Here is a 21,717-nt window from a genome sequence, read left to right as displayed (position 1 = left end):
ATAAGTGGCACAAATACAACGCAGTTCATAATCTTGGCAAACTGGAGGAGCAGGTTAATGGACAAAAAGTTGCTACCAATAATAAGTATATAGAAAAGAACTTGTCTCACATCATCCCCAATGCATAGTTTTCGAAAAACAAGAAGAACAACCCCTCTTTGAGAAATGATAGTCTGTCACATGGAATCAACCTCAAAGAAGAACCCCCTATTGAATGGTATCAAAGGAAAGCTACAACAATTCAATGATGAATACTACTTGTTGAAAGCCCTCCAAGGTTCAGAGCTTGCTCCAAAAGCTAGGGATGAGAGACAAAGGGAAGACCACGAGGCTGGAGAAGACATCCACCATCCCATTTCCTTGAAGTGAATGAATAACATGAAGAATCTTAGGTCCCCCTCTCTATGAGGGTTTAGTTTATATATTTTATTTCTATTGTTCTAATAGCATAGGATTTAGTGGCTAGTAGCCAAGCTATATACAACACTGGCATGTCTTGCTTCTATTATATTTAGTGGACAACAACCCAACTATACTTAGTATTATTTTCTTTTGAGTATATTACGAGACAATGGACAAGGGCCCAACACTATTGTTCTAAAACTTGGTCCGACTTGGCTCAATGGGCTAGTTTGGTACCAAATAAGACCTACTCAGCCAAGTAGATGCATGATGACCCCATACAGAATCCAAGAAAAAAATTCTATAAAGAGATATCCCACCCCTCTATTTGTCTCACACCTTTCTCACAGAGCATTTGTGAGCATTTCAAGTTTTGGAGCAGAGCTGAAATCTTGAAGAGCAATGTGACGCTTGAGCTTGGTGCTAGTTTGGCATTTGTTTGAGGTTGTTTGCAATGGATTTAGGAAGCTTAAGCACAAGGCTATAATGTACCTTGAAGCTTGGAGGAGTTGTGAACCAAATTCTTGGGCTCACTGCCCATTATTTTATTTTCCAGACATGTTTTCCCTCTCTTTAAATTGCAAATGTATATGCTCTAAAATTTGTCCCTGTTTTTAATCTTTTTCTCTTCAAAATTCAAATATGTGCCTCTTTAAATTACAAATGCAAATCATCTTAAATCTGTCCCTGTTTTGAATTTGACGAGACAATGGACAAGGGCCCAACACTAGTGCTCTAAAACTTGGTCTGACTTGGCTTGATGGGCTGATTTGGTACCAAATAAGCCCAATTTAGCCAAGAAGATGCATCATGACCCCATACAGAATCCAATAAAAATTTAGTATTAAATTAAAAAACTCAAAAAATCAAAGCATTAAACTGAGCAAATTTCTACAAATAGATATCCCACTGCTCTATTTGTCTCACACCTTTCTCACATAGCATTTGTGAGCATTTGGAGTTTTGGAGCAAAGCTGAAATCTTGAAGAGCAATGTGAAGACAATCCACCCCTCTCAAGAAACTGCATTGCCATGGAATGTGACTTTGTAAGTCGCACACAACTGAAGAACCACCTGAATTGTAACTGTTGGAAGGTGTAGTTGCAAATATTTGCAAGATATAATCAATACTCTGTTGTTCATCTGTTGTCATGTATCCCAAAGGCTTTTCCAAAATCTTCATGAATGGACTATTGCCTTTAATGTTGTCATCCAAGGAAGACTTTTTACTGTTATCTACAACACCTGCACCAGCTAAAGTTGTATCTTCAGAATCAGAGACAAGTGAAGTTCCTCCCATAGAACCAGTGTTCTAGGCATCTATAGTCATTGAAGTTTGTATTGCAACATATGGTCAAGTATGAGCAATAACACAGTCACCCACTTGGGAACTGAAACTTTTTCCCCTGTCACGTTATTTGGCATAAAAAAATTCAGTAAGTCCAATGAATACCAACAAGTCCATTCTTAGCTCCTATATCTCTAGTATTGCTGTCTTCACTCAAAACTAATGCCAAAATATGAGAAATAGTTGATAATGGACTAGTTCCTTTTTTAGATCCATCCACCTTACAAAGCTTTAGTTGTTTAATAAGAAGGGAAACAACTCTCAGAAGGTATTGGCTTTTGTTTTAGTTTCAAAAGGTCATAATCAAATTAGTCATGGAAAAAGCAATCACATTTGTACTTTGCAACATATTCATACATGTAGTTAAGATATCCTCAATGGGAGGATTTTCTAGAGGCTTCTCTTCATAAGAAACATCTCTTCCTTTTTCATTGGCATTATGTTTGGGAACCTCAAAATTACCCAGTGACAAGGCAAGATCTTGGGCAAGTTCATCACCTTCTTGCGTTGGCTCCTCAGGATGACTAAAGAGCCACTACATAGCCAGTTCAACACTATTTGTTTCAACACGCCTCAATGCTTCCTCTACCCTGGACCTTGGAAATCCCATTTCAACCATCATAGAAATGGAAGCCTCATTAGGTGGATGACGTCTAAATCGTTGACATGTGCTTCTAGGAATACTATTTCTGCTTCCTTTAACATCACCTATGGCAGTGTATACATGGGTAATAATGGAAACAACAAAGGTAATCAAAGATGGACTACAACGACAAAACATTGGATTGCTCCAGATAGGTAGAACAACATTGAACAGTGACAGAGCCTCCAACAAATGGTTGCACTAACTATGATGTAGAGGGCACAATTAACAATGAAGAAGAATTCACAAGGTACTCCAAAAGCCTGCAATAGCTTTGTAATGCCTCTAACAACCAAGGTACATGCTCTAGCTTTTCATTTTCTGTTTCCATTCCTTGCTGTGACATAAATGGTATTGTCCATAGAGAATGACCTGTTGTTGCTTCAAAAGTAGTCAAAAGACTTCTTATTGTACCATGAGCATAGAAAGAATTCAGCACTGTTGTATTGCACATTCGCTTATGGTTGTCATATATAACTGCTTTCATGTCATCCACAACTTTCCAAGGGTAGTGAAACTTTGACGAAAGTGATGAATCAAACTCAGATGAGCTACAGTTCTCATCCACATCAAGACTTTGGATCCCTTGGAACAGTGGCAGAACCTCCAACAAATGGTTGCACTAACTATGATGCAGAGGGCACAATTAACAGCGAAGAAGAATTCACAAGGTACTCCAAAATCCTGCAATAGCTTTGTAATGCCTCTAACAACCAAGGTACATGCTCTAGCTTGTCATTTTTTGTCTCCATTCCTTGTTGTGACATAAATGGTACTGTCCACAGAGAATGACCTGTTGTTCCTTCAAAAGTAGTCAAAAGACTTTTAATTGTACCATGAGCATAGAAAGAATTCACCACCGCTGTATTGCACATTCGCTTATGGTTGTCATATATAACTGATGTCATGTCATCCACAACTTTCCTAGGGTAGTGACACTTTAAAGAAAGTGATGACTCAAACTCAGATGAGCTACAGTTCTCATCCACATCAAGATTGTCATGAATTTTTTTTACAAAAGTAACCACCACACTTCAAGCTTCAAGCGTGCTATGGTGCTATCCAAGCCTCCTAAATCCCTAAAGGAGGTTTCAATAGGAATCTGTCCATGACCTCTATGCTAAGAACAAGGGTGAGTGGTAGTCCCTTTATGCCATATGTGGAGAGCAATGGGATGAAGTGGTTTCATGATATCTCATGTTGATGGCCTCTGTTTCAATAATCTATCATTGTCCATGCTAGTGACACCCTGTATCTAGTCTCTTCATTCCTTTGATGTTTGAGAGGTGGAGTTGTCAACCAAGTAGGCCTTGAAGGTCCTTGTAGGGCACATTGTCTATTAGTAACTACAACTTGCATTATTGGGGTAAGCATCTATGGTTTGGGTTTTAAAAAAAAAGGTCGCAAGGGACTTTATAGAGTCTCTATAGAAGAATTGAAATCTCCCTAGTATCTTGTATTAGATGGGGCACTTGAAAGTCTCCATCTCCTAGAAGGAGGAGTGTCGAAAAATCTTGTCCTCTTAGGGAATCTAATGATACATATATTGACACGTAAATGGTGGTAGCATGATCTTAGTTGATGATGGGAATCTTGAGTCCATGGGATTAGTGCCTTCATATGTAGTTGGACAAACAATTGACTGTTAAGTTGCAAAAAATGCTTAGCATAAAATGCTAGCTTAGATCTAAGACATTGTGAGGGAGAAAACTAGGTGATTAGAATGTACTGCCATTAGATGTCCTCCTTGATTGATTCATTATTCTACACCTTGGGGGGGAGAATTCAAGGGAACCTATAAAGTATGGAGTCAATAAATGGAGATAATGGTAAAATGAAGAAAAAAAAGTGGCCTCAAAGTCTCAATATTTCCTTCGACCAGAATGACCCAAGGAGACCAGATCTTTATAGGAAAGGAATGGAGAGCCAGATATGGATCTCTCTCCCAACTCAAGGTAGAGTCTCAAAGGGCCCAAAATATAACCTCTACACCAAATTCTTTTGTGGGTTGTTCCCTAGTATTAGAAATAAGTTAGAGTTTATTCTATTTCCTCCTCAAAGCATTTTATGCAAAATTGCAAATTGGTTCCAATATCGAAGCCAAGTTACATAAGACCATTCAATTCTTTTAGATGAAGGGAATTTTGTACTCATTTTCTTTCTACTAATTACTCAGCCCAACAATATTGGGTAGAACAAAGGAGAAACCAATTTCGTATCCTCTACCCACTGTGGGAAGAAGATATATGGCACCTATCATAGGAAGCTTGCCCATTCCAACGAGGAATGTCAAACATTTAGGCCAAAGAGCTCCGAAAGGAAAAATACTTCCTTTCTAAGCATTATTGAGAGGTTGGAGACTTAGAGGTTGATGTCAACAATCCCAGCTACATTGATCCAAACTTGATGCTAATGCCCAAAGATAGCCTTACCAGCAACAAGGAAGCTCTTTGTACATAGAACTATCAAATCAAGCACAAACTAGCATATATGGTAATTGATAATGGCAACCAAAATAACCTTCTCTTGCTTCAATTGGAAAAGGAACTCAAGTTACCAACCTCAACTCATCCCAACACACATTAGCTTGGATGGGTCAAAGATGCACATTAGCTTGTGCTAATCACTTGACAATAGATCAAACTGTTGCTAGAAGATGGAAAGATTTTTCCCAATATCGTATATGTTCTTACAAACAAAGATGAGAAGACTTACGAAAATAAGATGATGATAACAAGTGTAACTAATTGCTCCTTTTCCTTGAAGTAATATAGGTGGCATTTAAAAAATAAAAGGAAGACTACAAGAGAGGAATGCCACAAATGCAGATATATTGTAGTACATAAAATCCAAAATATAATGAAGTCAATTAATGGAATAATTGATGGAGAAATCAATAGGGTCATTGGTGGTTGTTTGTCTCCTAAACACAGGAGTTACAATTAGATGTTTACAAATACACTGATACATTCCCACTTGCCACTTGTCACCTAGTATTATGCTCACCTCTTCCTCCTTTCTTGCAAGGAATTGTTCCCTAAATTAGCAAATGGAAACCATTATGTCTTCCCTCACAAGGAAGCCACATGTTTGCCATTGAAATGGGTGGTTGTGATATTTCTTTGGGTGATGAATGGGTAAGAACACTAGGACCTATCACCATGGATTTCTTGGAATTATACATGAGTTTTCAAGAGAATGGAAATTTCTAAATGGGTGGTTGTGATATTTCTTTGGGTGATGAATGGGTAAGAACACTAGGACCTATCACCATGGATTTCTTGGAATTATACATGCGTTTTCAAGAGAATGGCAATTCCTACATGCTCAAAGGTTTCAAAGCAACCACTATAGAAATAATCAACTACCATTGTATGGAAAAGCTTCTGAAAAAGGGTCATTGGTTTGAAAATGGGGGATATGTGAAACATGAGGGAAGACATATTGGTTTCCATTTTTCTAATTGACTAGGTGAAAGACTCAACTATTTTCTATACTTCCTCATGGCTGACATGCTATGGGTGTTTATCATGGGACCATTGGGTCCATCAAAGGGGTTAGCCAAATTTTAGCCCAACATAATGAGTGTACCAAAAGAAATTTGTTGAGAGGGGCCACAAGTAATGGTATGAACTAGTCCACAAAAAATGAAAAATTATTTACTGTAAAGTGACACCAAAACAATCAACGTTGCACAAGGACTTTGTTGAGCTAGGTCTCCTGTAACAGTGTTGGCAGGCTGTAGACATATTTTTTCAATTTGATGGGCGTATTACTGCAATGATGAAATTCCAAAACTCTTGATACTACAAAATGTGTAGGAACTTTGTTACCTGTGTTGCAAAAGCTATGGTTTAGAGGAAGAGGCTAGGATTTGTAGGGTCCTAAGGATAGAGGAGTGTCAAGTTCTATAGATCTTAATATACCTATGGTTTCCATCAATAGTAATCAACTAAATATTTCATTGCACCAACTAATGGTGATAGATTATACCCTTAGTCATACTACCCAATTCCCTAGTATGTGAGAGTTATCTCCCAAGTGTTATTCTCCATGTACTCATGGCAATAGGATGACTATTATGGTTAAGTAAGGTTGGTTTCAAGTGTACCGAGGGGGATTTTGATATACCTAAAGGAGCATGGAAGATAATTCCATATGTAGGTGTTAATTGATACAGTGCTACACAAAGGGGTGCCAACAGATGTCATAGAGATGTTCAACAAGGTAATGCCTCTATTATTTTCTAAATGTATTCTTCCAAAATTATAGGCTTGCCCATTGAATGATAGATATTTGTGTTATTTAAAGATGTTGAAACACATCTCTAACCTAAATAATTTTTTTCTAAAATTGGAACATGTGTTGGCATGAGAAAGTGCTCTGGAACCACTTGTACTTGTGGCGTTTCTTATCAGTTGAAATAGAATATTTAGAGCAAAAAGGGCATAATATAAATTCAAGAAGCAATTAAATAAGATACATCAAATGCAACTATGGAAAGAAAATAATAGAACTAAATAAGCTTTTTGACAAGTTGGACGACCCTTGAATGATGTTGGAAGAATCCCTATTGTTTAGTATAAATAAGAGGTGATAAGTGATCATTTAATCATTAACATAAGGACAGAAAAAGGGTAGCGTAGAAGGGGAAGAGGCCTTTGATTAGTTGCAGGAGACTAGGGCAGAACAACGAGGAGAATAAGGGCCGTTTTGGAGCCCCTTGTGACTGCATTGAGGATTATCCCATGTTGCAGCTAGGCTGGGGGTGTTAAAGGCTAAACACAGGACTAATATGGCAGCAACAAGGTGAGTTAAACCCTGTTTTGTGTGGGCTATAGGCATTAGAGCTTAACTGTGGTAGGCCGTGGGCCATACCACCATAGGAAGGCATCTATGCAAGGCTATTTGGGGTGGTATATGCCCATAACAACAACACAATAGGTGGGAACGATCCCATGGTTAGGCCACATTGATTGGAGGTTGTTTGGGTGGTATATTGAGGGTTGTTGCAGTGTGCAAGTGCCCTAACTAGGGACAACATAGATATATCAAAACTGAAGTTGAGTTTGCCTTGTGTTGGGTCAAAGTTTTGACCAGTATTTGGATCAATCTACATTACAGTTTGTTGGGAGCCATTTGTTGGAGTTGCCTTGGGCATGAAGGAACTCCAACTAGGAGTAGATCCCGCTATGGAGTGATGTAGGTGTCCTAGTGTGGATAGAGTCATTGCAACCTATGGAAGCCAAGGAGGTAGGGCTTATGTGGCATGTTAGAAGCCCTAACCAATGGCCAGTTTCACAGTGAAGTTTGGACCCTAGATTTGTGCAATAACTCCTTTATTACAGAGAAAAGGGCGGATGTGGATAAGTTTGTGGGCAGTCGTGTGTAAGGGCCTCCTAGGTGTGGGGATGCCCTAACTAGGTGGAGATGCTACGTCGTGGACTTGGACACTTGTGGATTGTTGGAGGGTAGCATGAGAGTGGACCAAGTGTGGGCGTGGATTGAGCACTTATGTTATACTGGAGGACAGCGTGATAGTGTCCAAGTTGGAGCCCGAAGAGAAAAACCTTGATGGACAATGGTAGTCGTGAGAGAGGCAATTGTTGAGCTCAAGGATCTGATCAACCAGGAGTAGTTGTGGGGCTCGAGACTTGTGTGTGGAAAAGGACTTCTACAACAGATGATGGGTAGTCCTCCTAGCCCATGTTCATTGTGGGAGATGGACATCTTGCAATGATAGGTGGTAGCCCTTCGTGCCCTATGTTGGTCTTCATCAATGTAGTGCATGAAGACCATAGTGAGTTGAAGTCCCTAACTAGCTGACGAGAAACAGTGGGAAGTTGAGAGTTGTTCACAAGTGGAGCTGTGAACAATTTGACAGGAGTCTCGATGTGTTGTTGCCTTGATGGACTAAGGCACAACTAGAGAGCAGATTGACAGTCGAGGTTCAGTGGCTAGATGGACTTGGAGCATTGATAGAGGCAGGAGTTGTAGATCGGGAGCCAAAGGACTGGGCAGTTACAGGGTACGACCGAGGGGAGCTGAGAGAGTCGACTACATCAACCAGATGGTCAGAGTATCTTGTTGAGGGTATATTAGTTGTCTATGGACTGACACCAAGCCCCAATTTGTATCTTGTACTAGTGGATGTATGAGGGCCATTATCCCTGGTATGGGAGCCCTAGATTGTTGTATTATATTTTGTTTAATATAACGAAGTTGGGTTAAAATTTGTAAAAAGTTGTCTATATTCTGTGCATGTTCTGTTGTGCAAAATAGTATCATTGAGATTCTTGGTTTGGTAGCGTAAGAGATTTTAAGATTCTATCTTAGACACAAAATTCTGGAAATTCAACATGGTATCATAGTGTATTTGAGCTACTTTGAGGGACAGTGAATCAGAGTGTGCATAGCGAAGAAACTCAGAGGGAGTTGTGGGTGTTTGGATCATGGAGTAGAGGGTTCAGCTAAAGACATGGAGATGTGGTCTCAATAGACTACATGATCTGGGTTGGGAGTTTTGGTGGATCGGTGGTGAACCTGGTGCACTTCAGTATGTTGTGTGGTGGTTTATAGATCGTGGACATCATATGTCTTGTCATGGATATTTGGGATAGCTCGAGGGTTTCTTTGGCATGGATGAGATCAGGTTGATCAAGATGGCTTCATGTGATGGACTAGATATTGGCAAGCTAGAATATTCATCGGATCGTGATGTTGCATATCCGAGATTGGAGGGATTTGCACGATTGGTATTTGATCCAAGAGGATGAGTTCTTACAAGACTGATCCAGTGGAGACCATTTAGGCTCAGATGGAGTCTAACCTCAAAGGGAGTAGCCCTATGGAGGTTCGGGATCTTCAGGTTCAGATGTGAAGAGGCAGAGGCACTACCAAGATTATCAGATTCATTCTACAGGGTATGTTGCAGTGATGGATGTCAGATGGGCTAGTATTGCCAAAGATGATGATGGTGACTTCCTAGTCTTGGAAGTACCTCCCTCACCACGAGGGACTATTGATTTTTGTGTAGATTTGGAGATACTCCAAGCCCTAGGGTTCGGGGTTTGGAGGGTAAAGCGCCACAAGTAGGCTTGTGGGCTTGGAACCCAAGCATGGGGTTTTGCACCCATCAAGATTTGGGCCAAAACCATCAAGAATTTGAGCATGGGAAAATTTTAGGTGATAGGGCTTAGCGTGTTGATTCCAACGCTTCAAAGATCACCCAAATCGGAGCTCTAGAACTTGAGATATGAATTTTTGAAGGTCATGAGTGGGTTTACACCATATGTGTCAAGGTCGGCTTGAGTTAAATAAGCCTCTTGACAAGTTGGACAACCCTAGAATGACGTTGGAAGAAGCCCTCTTGTTTGGTATAAATAAGAGGTGATATGTGATCATTTAATCATCCATTTTGTGAAACATAAGGACAACAAAAGGGCAGCGTAGAAGGGGAAGAGGCCTCTGATTAGCCATAGGAGACTAGGGCAAAACAACGAGGAGCAGAAGGGCCATTTTGGAGCCTCTTATGACTGCATTGAGGATTATCCCATGCTGCAGCTAGGCTGAGGGTGTTAAAGGCTGAACGCAGGACTGATATGGTAGCAACGAGGTGAGTTAAACCCTATTTTGTGTGGGTTGTAGGCGTTGGAGCTTAACTGTGGTAGGTTGCAAGCCATACCACCATAGGAAGGCATCTACGCAAGGTTGTTTGGGGTGGTATATGCCCAGAACAAAAACACAATAGGTGGGCATGATCCCATGGTTAGATCACATTGATTCGAGGTTGTTTGGGTGGTATATTTAGGGTTGTTGTAGCGTGCAAGTGCCCTAACCAGGGACAACAAAAATATATCAGAACTGAAGCTAAGTTTGCCTTGTGTTGGGTCAAAGTTTTGACCAATATTTGGATCAATCTACATTACATTTTATTGGGAGCCATTTGTTGGAGTTGACTTGGGCCTGAAGGAACTCCAACTAGGAGCAGATCCCGCTATGGAGTGATGTAGGTGTTCTAATGTGGACAAATTGTTGCAGCTTGTGGAAGCCAAGGAGGTAGGGTTGACGTGGCATGTTAGAAGCCCTAACCAATGGGTAGTTTCACAGTGAAGTTTGGATCCTAGATTTGTGCAATAGCTCCTCTATTGCAGAGCAAAGGGCGGATGTGGAGAAGTTTGTGGGCAACCGTGTGTAAGGGTCTCCTAGGTGTGGGGATGCCCTAACTAGGTTTAGATGCTAGATCATGGATTTGGTCATTTGTGGACTGTTGGAGGGTAGTGTGAGAGTGGAATAAGTGTGGATGTGGATTGGGCACTTATGGTCTGTTGGAGGACAACGTGATAGTGTCCAAGTTGGATCCCAGTGAGCAACACCTTGATGGACAAAGGTAGTTACGAGAGAGGTAGTTTTTGAGCTCAAGGGTCTGATCAACCAGGAGAAGTTGTGGAGCCTGAGACTTGTGCGTGGAGAAGGACTTCTACAACAGATGATGGGCATTCCTCCTAGCCTGTGTTCATTGTGGAAGATGGACATCTTGCAGTGATAGGTGGTAGCCCTCCGTGCCCTATGTTGGTCTTCATCAATGCAGTGCAGGAAGACCATAGTGGGCTGAAGTCCCTAAGTAGTTGAGGAGCAGCAATAGGCAGTTGAGAGTTGTTCACAAGCGGAGCTGTGAACAACTCAACAGGAGTCTCGATGTGTTGTGGCCTTTATGGACTATGGCACAACTAGAGAGTAGATTGACAGTCGAGGTTCAATGGCTAGATGGACTTGGATCATTGATAGAGGTAGGAGCTGCAGATCGGGAGCCGAAGGACCAGGCAAGTACAGGGTATGACCGAGGGGAGCTGAGAGAGTCGACTACATCAACCAGATGGTCAAAGTATGTTGTTGAGGGTAGATTGGTTGTCGATGGACTAACACCAAGCCCTAGTTTGTATCTTGTACTAGTGGATGTATGAGGGCCATTATCCCTAGTACGGGAGCCCTAGATTGTTGTATTATATTTTGTTTAATATAACGAAGTTGGGTTAAAAATTGTAAAAAGTTGTCTATATTTTGTGCATGTGTGATTTACTGTTGTTTATATTCTATTGTGCAAAGTAGTATCATTGAGATTCTTGGTTTGGTAGCATCAGAGATTTTAAGATTCTATCCTAGACCCAAGATCGTGGAAATTCAACATCCATAACCTAATTGCTAAAGGAAAGAAGGGTTTTGAGATGCAAGGAGAAGGGAAAAAGGAGAATGGGTTACACAACAAACCTAAGAAAGTGAAGGATCAAGGAAAACCCCCATCAAATACTGAAGTGAACTTGGAAGACAACTCTAATTGGAATAAAAATAAATGTAAAGAAAGAAAGTTGCAAAACAAGAGAGAAGAAACCATCATCAACTGTGAGTTCAAGAAGGAAAAAATTCAGCAAAGGAACTGCAAGGTAAGAGGTACAACAAAATAAAGTTTTAGTTAGGAAAAAGAGGCAGGAAAAGGAAAAGAATGCTAAGAAGAGATGAAAAAATAGTTGAAATTGAGCACAAACAAAATGTAAAGTTAGTTTTAAAACTTCCATACAAGTAGTAAGGGATTTCATTGCAAAAGTTGCATCTCTAGTAGAATTATTTTGTTTCTATTAAAGAGACAAAGATCCTAGATCTAAGTTATTTTTGACAAAATTGATGAGAACTAGAGTTCAATCTAATAGACCTATTTAGTCTGAATGAGGGAAAGAAATCTAAGAGAACAAATCATGTTTGATGAATCAATGAATCATTAATTAACAGAAAACAAGTCTATTATACCTTTGAAGTGTCATTTTTCAAGTCAACTACTGTCTTTGTTACTTTTGACTATCATTTCTTTCATCTGGTTATCTTGCAATAAATTAAGTTTTGCATACTAAGAACAACTAGTCATATGAGTCCTTCACAATCAAAACTTCTAATGGGTACAAGTTTCTTCTTTTCAATATACGTTTGTCCTTGGTTTGTACCTATTACAATCTCACATTTCTTTGGCAGGAGGAGATTTCCCATGTTTTGGTTCTTAAAGTTACAAAACTTGGCTTTGTGAAAACTTGGGTGAGACCAAAGAGTAAGTGATTGGCTCAAACACAGGAAAAACTCAAGCAAACTAGGCTAATTTTTTCTTACAAGAATGGCAATTTTGTACTGGCCAAGAAGCGAGTTTGACTTGCCAGCAAGTCAGTTTGGCTTGTTTTCTCTATTGGCCTGAGTTTGAATAGGAAACTATAACAAATTTTGTAACAATTATCTTGATAATGTTATCAAGTTATAAATACATATTTTTAATGTAGTGGAAGACTAAAAGAGGAAGATGGAGATGAAAGTAAATATGATAGTAGGGATAGTAGTTATACCACACTAGAGAGTTTTGGCATGTCCCCAAGAATGGATGACAATGAAGAGGACTTCCCGGATCCAACTGTGCCAAAAATTTCCACCAAAGATCCACTTCGAACCTCAAGGTTGATATTTTGAAGAGTGGATTTGGATTCCTCTTCATCCCAAAAGAAAGTACTATTTTCAACTACAACAACAATCTCTTTGCCTGGCGGTAACCTTTCGACTGCCTCAAGATCAAGATCCTTCTTGGTCATATACCTGTCAAGTCTATCCAAGGACACCATTGCTTGTGAGATAGATATTAAAGCTTGAGGAAAGTTCCTAATGGGTTCTTGAAGAATTTTGAAAATCGATTTTGTAGTGAACATCTTCCCTGCTATAAGTTTTTCTCCTACAAAAATGTATGTAGTGAATGTCACTACTGAAACGAGTGAAGGCGTGCTCCATGTAGTGAATGTCACTACTAAAACAAGTGAAGGTGTGCTCCATGTAGTGAATGTCAACACTAAAACAATTGAAGGCATGCTCCATATAGTAATTATATTCAACAAAATAGAATACATAGTTTTGCAGAGCCATTCATATTTGGAATTCCTAAAAGACTCTACACGTGTTTGGAAATGGTCTTCCCATGCTTGAAGTTTGATAACCCTCATATAATTCAAAAACTCATTAGTTGTATGAAGATCACACATTTTCACTAATTGGAACTCATATCTCCTATTTCTCTTGGATCCCCAAGCTACAATGCCCATTATTAGTGCCATGTAAACAAAACCAGACAACATAGAAATGCCCAAAACCTCAAACAAGATTGATAAAGTAGCCCCAACTTGTAGAGGCATCATCCAGATGTAATGAAGTTGCAACATCGCATCCGAAAGTTGTTGAGCATCCACGACCATGTAATTTACAATCTGTCCAACACCATGAGCTTTCCTAGTGGAGCTTGACAATCTTAAACCCTTTTTGTATAAAGTTGTGATCAGAGTAGACCTTATCAGCATGCCCAACTTTTGACATTGAAAGTTATATTGATGGGAACAAAGAACCTCAATGGATTTTTCTGAAATAGTATCAATACAAGGACAAAGCCTTCATAAGGAAAGCTCTGATCTCCAAATGTAAAATCAACAAATTTTTGTATCAAAACTGGGCCAATATACATCACACACAGTTTTGCAATGGCCAGGGATGCAGTAAGTGCAAGATTTGGCCAAAAGAATCGAAGCAATGTAAGGTGTACAGGGTGTTGGTGTTCCACTATGTCATTATACCAGTTTGATTTAAAAATTTCAAACATATTTTCAACACTATCACTAGGTGGCAGTGTAGGAACATCTGTCAATTGCAAGGATTTCTGTAACCTTTGTTCAATACATGATTCAACCATAACCATGTATCCCTTGAAAAAATACCTGTTGTAGCATAAGGGGTTATTAATCCTTCTCAGTGCCAGAATTCAAAGTGCTACCATCAACAATGGTGATTCTTGTAGTCCCTTTGAGGGCTAATGCCAGAAAAAATCCATAGGTAGGGAAAATTATCAATGCAAAAAGGTCATCAAGAGGGAGAATACTATATGGATTAGGAGTTGTGGACATGAACCTGATGATTGTAGAGATCAAGAATATTGTATTCAAAATGAAATTCATAAGCCACTAGAGATATAGAGACTTTGGATGTGTTGTAGCTTTGAATTTCTTCTCATGTCCAATTTACTGCCCCAAATACAATCCATGAAAGTGCTTGGATTCCAGATAAAGCAATAAGAAACCAATGTTGACGAGGATGTCAAATCATCCCAGCTGCAATGAATTGAAAAAGAGGAGGGTCGTATTGCTACTTACAGGCAATGTCACATGGTTCGCGTTCGAGTTAGGGTTCGACAATGATTAGGTTCGGTTTGAGTTCGAATTTTTTGATGAGGTTCAAATGAGGTTCGCCATTAGGTTCATATAAATATATATATATATATATATATATATATATATATATATAATGAATTATAGAATAAAATAGTAAGAAATCAACATCAATAAACATCAAAAAATTTATCACAAACATGGAAACTGCAAGGATAAATTACAAGCTCGAGTTGTGACATGAGGTTATGAGTTTTGATCTATGAACTTGGTCAATGGCTATGAGGTTCGATTATGTTCGCTAAACCTCAAATTTTTTTTAAGGGTCACCAAAATTTGAACCTCAAGGTTAAAGTTCGATGAACCTTGTGACATAGTTTACAGGTAGAGGATTTTCTACTTATTTTTAGTGCAAGCCTTAATGTAGTACAACACGGGAGGTTTCAGGTTCTAATTGACTCAAAAACTTGTCTTTATTTGCAGAAATTTCCTTCCAAAAACTTCATAACGACGAGGCAAAATTCAATTCTTTCTTGAAGGTAAATGTTGTAACTATTGATTCGAGGAAACCTCCACTCAAAATCTCATAACCCATCTGAATCTCTCTTTCATTAAAATCTGTAAGTGGAAATAGTTTTTCTACAGACTGACATGGATCCTCTTCATTATAATAGATGTACTACATCCAACATAAATGAAATAGATAGAAAGAGAAACTTACAGTGTGATGCCCAAGGCCCCAAACAGGTTCATCATGAAACTTTTTCCTTAATGGATGCCTGAAACAATTCTTCATGATGACAGTGAATGCAAACATTTTGGAGATATCGGAAATCTCTCTATCCTGGCAAGACTAGTGAAAGGCTTGTAGAATCACCAAGCCGAGGGCTGAACAAATCCTCATGCCCACGTTGAAAGGCATCATCTTCATCTACTTAAAACTCCTCTTTTGATTCCTTCGGCTCAAAGTCGTCTTCGTCCTCGTCAGCTGAGCGATTCAGAGAGTAATTCAGAGATCGGACTTATCAACATCCTCTGCATCTTCATATTCTGAATCCACTTCCTTAAGATAGTTTGTCATCGATATTCAGGGTTTCATTTGCTAAACTCTCACTCCTGTGATCGCCTTGTTGCTTCAACTTTGAAGGATCATTTCAATATTCAGTTGTCTCAGTCTTGGCCTTATCAATTCTCTATTTATTTTCAACAATTCCAGCACACTTCATTTGCAGAGTAAACAGTGTTACAAGCCATAAAATAGTGCATAATAAGGCTACCAATCCTTGCCACTCCCAGTATATGTTCTCTCCATACAGACTGAACAATGTGCCTTTGGTCTATATGTATCACTTAGCATAAGCAGTAGCCATTCTTGCCAAGTGTCTCATCCCTGCACTCTCTGAAGGCTCCAAGTGGCCATTAATATCACCATAACCATGTAATATCTGAGCCTTCGTCAAATCATCCTAGCTGCAATAAATTGAAAAAGAGGTGGGTCATATTGCTATTTATAGGCAGAGGATCTAGTTGGGAGGTTATTTCTTGTTTTCTCATTATATGCTCTTGACCTGGATAACATTCTACATCTCTAGAATTGTATAACTATTGTGGAGGACGCAACTTACCCATCCTCAACCACCCAGAGAGGACCTTTTGAGCTGCTTCAGCTGAACACATAGTCTCCTGAATGTACAAAATGGATGGCCGATGTTTTGAATTAGCCTATTCATGGATCGTTGTTGCGAGGCCATTCCTATGCCCATAATATTATGGGATAGCACAATCATCTTTTCATCCCTTAGGGGATGCTTTGCTAAGGGCCCCAAGTATCATTTGTTGCCTACCTTCCAGTATTTCTCTTTCCGCGGCATTTGGCACTACAAACCAGGAAGGGACTGCAATGCTAAGTCTGCCCAGAAGCCTAGTACGAAATAGAATTTATTTATCATAGCCACTCAATGTTATTGGCTTTGAGCCCTCTTCCAACCTGCTAAGGAAGAAAAGTAGCAGGGAAGGGGAAGGAGGGAAATTAAATGATTAGATTTTAGCAATTTTTAAATTTGTTTGCGGGAAATTAAATTTTAATGGGTCAATTTTAAATTTTAGATTTTAGAGTGGCCCAAAATTAGATTTTAATAATTTGTCCATTGTTTATGTTGCTATTATTAAGTAGGAGGTAATTTGTCCATTGTTTATGTTGCTATTGTTGATTAGGAAGTAATTTGTCCATTGTTTATGTTGCTATTATTGAGTAGGAGGTTTCTTCTAGAGGGGTCTACAACTACAAAATGATCATTTTGTATTGAGGTATCAATAAAATTTATAAAAAAAATTATTTTGAAAAATGTTTTTGGGATCTATTATATGAAAGTATAAAAGATTTTTCTAGTATGTTTATATAAAGAAGGAAAGAGAACACGAGGTTTCCACATAAGGGGAATATTAACGTCGTAGTCTAACGATTATGTTTTTTTGCTTTGAAAGTTATGGAAATTCCGGTCATATTTTGAAAAAATCCATCAGGGATTTTTATAAATACAAGTAAAAGCTATCAAACTTCATAATTTTAGGTGCCTTAGATGTTTTTGATGGTGTTGAATCTATTTCCACCATCAAAAACATGATTCAAACACTGCATCTACAATATTTTTTGAAATTTTTTTTCCCAGATTCCGGCCACTTTTGGTCATCCGGGCAATTCCTCCACCTCTGTAGACGACTCCAATATTAACTAACCCTTAAGGAGGTGGAAAATATATCTAATTCTATGAATAATGTTATTAATAAATTCAAATAGTCCTAGGTAGCCCATTATTTTATGTGGTTCAAAGTTCTTGGAGAATGGTAACCATTACATCTAAGGAATATTTGTACCATGTAGATCCGCCCAAAGGATTCACTTCCTGTTGGATTAACCATGAAGCTTGACCCTGATAGTGTTGAGTGAATTGAACTTGTGAACTCTCAATAGAAGAAGTATTTTACCGACCGGGACTCGACCAACTGAGCTAACCCTGGGGACTAAGTTCAGGGTATGTTTATTTTCTATATTTTGTCTTTCAATTTTGGTTTTTCCTTGGGGTGGGCTTGGGTGGTGTGGTCAAAATGAGTTGACAGAATCATAAACAACCATTGAACAAGGGCTAACCAAATTCAAGTCCATTGCTTGCATTTTGTTTAATATATTGAACATTCAGCTAAATATATAGTTTAGGAATGATATTTGGTAACTGGAAAAATAGTGCAGAGCAGAGATTGAAAGAAAAAAATAATACATACCTAAAACATTTTGATGTCTTTCTGATTTCCTGTAGATGAAAGTGTTTCTACATTTACAGATGCCCAGGCTGACCATGGCAGGACCTCCTAGTAGATGCCAACTGTGAAACATTAGCTCATTGGTGTGTCGATGCCATATCAAATACACAGATTGATAAGTATTATTATCGATTTCCAAAAACAACCACCTTGAATTCTTCCTCCCTGTGATTCCTCGTCTTTGCCCTCTTCTTGTCAATCCACCCACCCACGAAAACAAAAATCTCTTCTTCTTTTTTTTCCATCTATCATCACAATTCAAATGGCTTACTTACAAAAAAAAAAAAAACCTACACTAACTTACGACTTCACCTTGAATTCTTCCTCATTGTGGTTGCTGGTTGTCTTCACGCTCTATCATCACAATTCAAATGGCTTACTTACAGGGAAAAAAAAAAAAAAAAAAAAAACCTACACTAACTTACGACTTCACCTTGAATTCTTCCTCCCTGTGATTGCTAGTAATCTTTGACCTCTTCTTGCCAATCCACGCGCCCATAAAAACAAAAAATCTCTTACTTACGACTTCTTCCTTTCTTTTTCATTCATTTTGATTCATTAATTAATGGCATATTTGTTAATTTCAAACATAAACTTTATTTTGCACCTCCCTCCTCTTGCTTTGGAACATGAGTCTCTTTTCACAAGTTTTGTAAATAGAGTGGCGGGAATTTGGAATGTGATCCACCAATAAATGGTTTTTTTAATATAATTATGCTATATTGGATAATTGGTATGGTGGGTTTTAATTTTCTAATTAAAAAAACATTATTTAAACATAAAATGGAACATTTTTCATGTAATATTAAGTTTTTTTTTTTAGGAGATTAAAAGGGGAAAATGTTATTTTCCTCACTCATATTCAATTCTTGCTTACAATATATTAGTTCTTCATGAATTTATTATTGACTACATTTTTTTGTGAATCAACTATTGATTGAGGTTCACAAGGTATCAATGATCTCATTCTCACTTTTGGATTCGAGGGCGATACAAAATGTTACATGTAGATATTGAAGATTGATAATGAAGGGTGATACAAATAGTTACAGGATTGATAATGAAAATGACGAGAGGAACTCATCTCCTTCTCAACTCAATGGCACCTACCTCAAACCCTTGTAGGGTTCCACCCATAGATTGCACAAGGCCTTTGGATTGCAAAGAAAAGCAAGGAAGTCAATGATTTAAAGGGAGAAGCAGAGACACGACACCTCTAAATATCACGGATTCTTGTTAGGAATTTTCTATAACCAAACTCAAAGGATTTCTCTCATGTTTTATGTGCTTTTCACAATAAGTCAACCTCGTAGACCTACTTCAAAGGCACATTATCCTACATAACTTAACAACCTTTCAATGATGGAAATATGCATGTGTATTTTGATGATGGTGGTGTCCATGTGTTTTTTGTGTATCCTATTGAGGGTGACGGGCACATGTCTTACGTTTATGGAAACTTGCATGTGTATTGCGTTGATGGTATTGACCTTATGTCTTTTATTGATATTGCATTGATGTATATGTTGACGGTGGTGAGCTCTTCGTATGGGCTTGGATCTTTTGCTCATCGTGGTTCCTAGTGGCTTTACTTTCATTGAAATGTATCTTATTGTACACAATTAAAATGACTAACGTAAACCACTGATTCATATTATTGTAGTACTTGGTAGGTAGTCATTTTTTTGTTCCTAGACTAAATTAGTCATTCACGTTAGTCATTTTGAGTTTTATTACTTATTAGCTAGTCATATATTTTATCCTGGGACTAAATTAGTCATTTATATTAGTCGTTTTTAGTTGGGTCACTTAATATTTCTCATTTTTGGTAGTATTTCACTTGTAAAAGTTGTGGTGACTAAATTTTTTAGTCACCTAGTCACTAATTTCTCATTTTCTACTAGTGGTGCCTTCAGAATTTTATATGCCAGAACATAGAGAACATAAGGTGAAATATAGAGGTTGATAGCTAGAGTATCTTATGGTCTACAACCCTACACAATCAAATTCTCAAGAACAATCTCTAAGCGTTAGTTATTAAGCATCAACCATAGAAATTTATTTGGTTTGGCACTTTTCTCCAACTCTAGAAACACACATAGGCTTAAAATAAATTGCATACCTTGTTCTCATTATAAATCCAAATGCCAATCCTTGAAGTCTATGGTCTGCTCAAGCAACCAAACACAAATAAAAGAGGAAGCTTTACATGGAATCAGAGGTCTAAGAGTTAATTATCTTGTTTGCAATCATGGCATTACCTAAAAAACAAAGCGAACCCAGATCTTGTCACTGTGAGATTCCATGACTCTTGTTAAAATCATAAGACCCAAGCCTCAAATGATGTAAGCTATTTCAAGGAAGAGCCCCCGCTCCTCACAAAGCATCTACAATATTGGTGAAAACCAATAGAAGATAACATGAAAACATTAAACCATGTCTCAAAATAACAAAAATGAGTTATTGAATGCAATATAAAAACCCTATCAATCTAAGAAATTAACTGACCTCTATAAGCAATTCTCGGGGTTGACTCATATTCTCCACTATGATAGGGCACCCCATAGTTTGAAGACCCAATTCCACTGTCGAGCTTGCACCACTTTCCAGGTTACCTTTTGAAAGAAATCCACCATCCTTATCAAGCACCTACATAGTTTCCAAGGTAATAAAAAATTATACTTCACTGGCAAGTTTACAATGATATTTTTCTTTTTTTAACTGTTGGAAGAAGAAATTTATCAGTTGGAGCAAAACAATCATTGCATGGATGGACAATACATAAAGAAGCACAAGAAGATTAGAATTGCAAATGTAAATCCCTAGTATATTAGAATGGCAATGTAATATTTTAAAGTGCCAGTAAACACCAAGAATGAAGGTGAAATACCAATCTAGTTATAGCAATTGTAACTTGGTCAAGCTATTGTTATAGTTGAGGTAGGGTTTTGTTGGGTTCCCATGTTGCAAAAAATGTAAGGGTAGTTGTGAGGGCATGATATCTAAGGAGTGACAGGGCGTGCTAAGGAATGAAAAGGCATGCTAACACATGCCAGACAGTTTTATGGTCTGATGGTTTGATTTAATTTTATGGTGTTATTTTTATTGTCTGATTTGCATAGCATTATTTTTCCTAGTTTGGAACATTACAGTCAGAGTGTTCCAGGTGTGCTTAGGAGGGAGTGACAAGGTATTCTATGCATTGCTGCCAAGGTATGCTAGAGTGCTAGGGAAGCATACCAAGATGTGCCAAGCGCCAAGGTGTGCCAATGTGTGCTAAGGAGTGTTAGGGAGTGCTAGAGAAACATAAGGGAGCACTAGGTCAAAATGCATGGAAATGAATGAATAAGAGTGTGTGACAGGGAGTGTTAGCGAGTTCCAAGTGTGCTAAGGAGAGAGTGACATAGTATGCTAGGTTGTGCTAAGTCATGCTAGATTGCTAGGGCGACATGCAGCCAAGATGTTCCACGTGCCAGGGTGTGTCAACATGTGCTAGGATGTGTTAGGGAGTGCCAAGGAAACACAAGGGAGCACTAGGTCAAATTACTGCATGCAAATGAACAAATAAGAGTTTGTGACAATAAGTATCAATGAGATACAGGTGTGCTGAGGGAGTAACAAGGTATGATAGGCAGTGCTAAGGCATGCTAGAGGCCAGGGAAACATGCCAAGATGTGTTAGGTGCTAGGGTGTGCCAATGCATGCCAAGGAGTGTTATGGAGTGCCAAGGAAACAAAAGGGATCACTAGTTTCAAATACATGGAAATGAATGAATA

General features: G+C 38.4%; 1 pseudogene across 1 annotated transcript in view; it reads right to left on the bottom strand.

Moving 5' to 3' along the window:
• Positions 1-539: 539 nt before the first annotated feature.
• Positions 540-21,717, bottom strand: part of LOC149222424 (putative nucleoside diphosphate kinase 5) — a 100,302-nt pseudogene continuing 79,124 nt past the window's right edge. Inside the window, exon 6 of the transcript XR_016249429.1 lies at positions 540-1,808. The product of XR_016249429.1 is annotated as a putative nucleoside diphosphate kinase 5 (transcript). The remainder of the gene's footprint in view (positions 1,809-21,717) is intronic.

This window comes from Pinus tabuliformis, chromosome Q (genome assembly GCF_031772625.1).
Source record: "Pinus tabuliformis cultivar Carrire ecotype Pingquan chromosome Q, CPIR1, whole genome shotgun sequence".
Classification (NCBI taxonomy): domain Eukaryota; kingdom Viridiplantae; phylum Streptophyta; class Pinopsida; order Pinales; family Pinaceae; genus Pinus; species Pinus tabuliformis.
The sequence above is the reverse complement of the archived record's forward strand: the minus strand, read 5'-3'. Positions and strand labels throughout refer to the sequence as shown.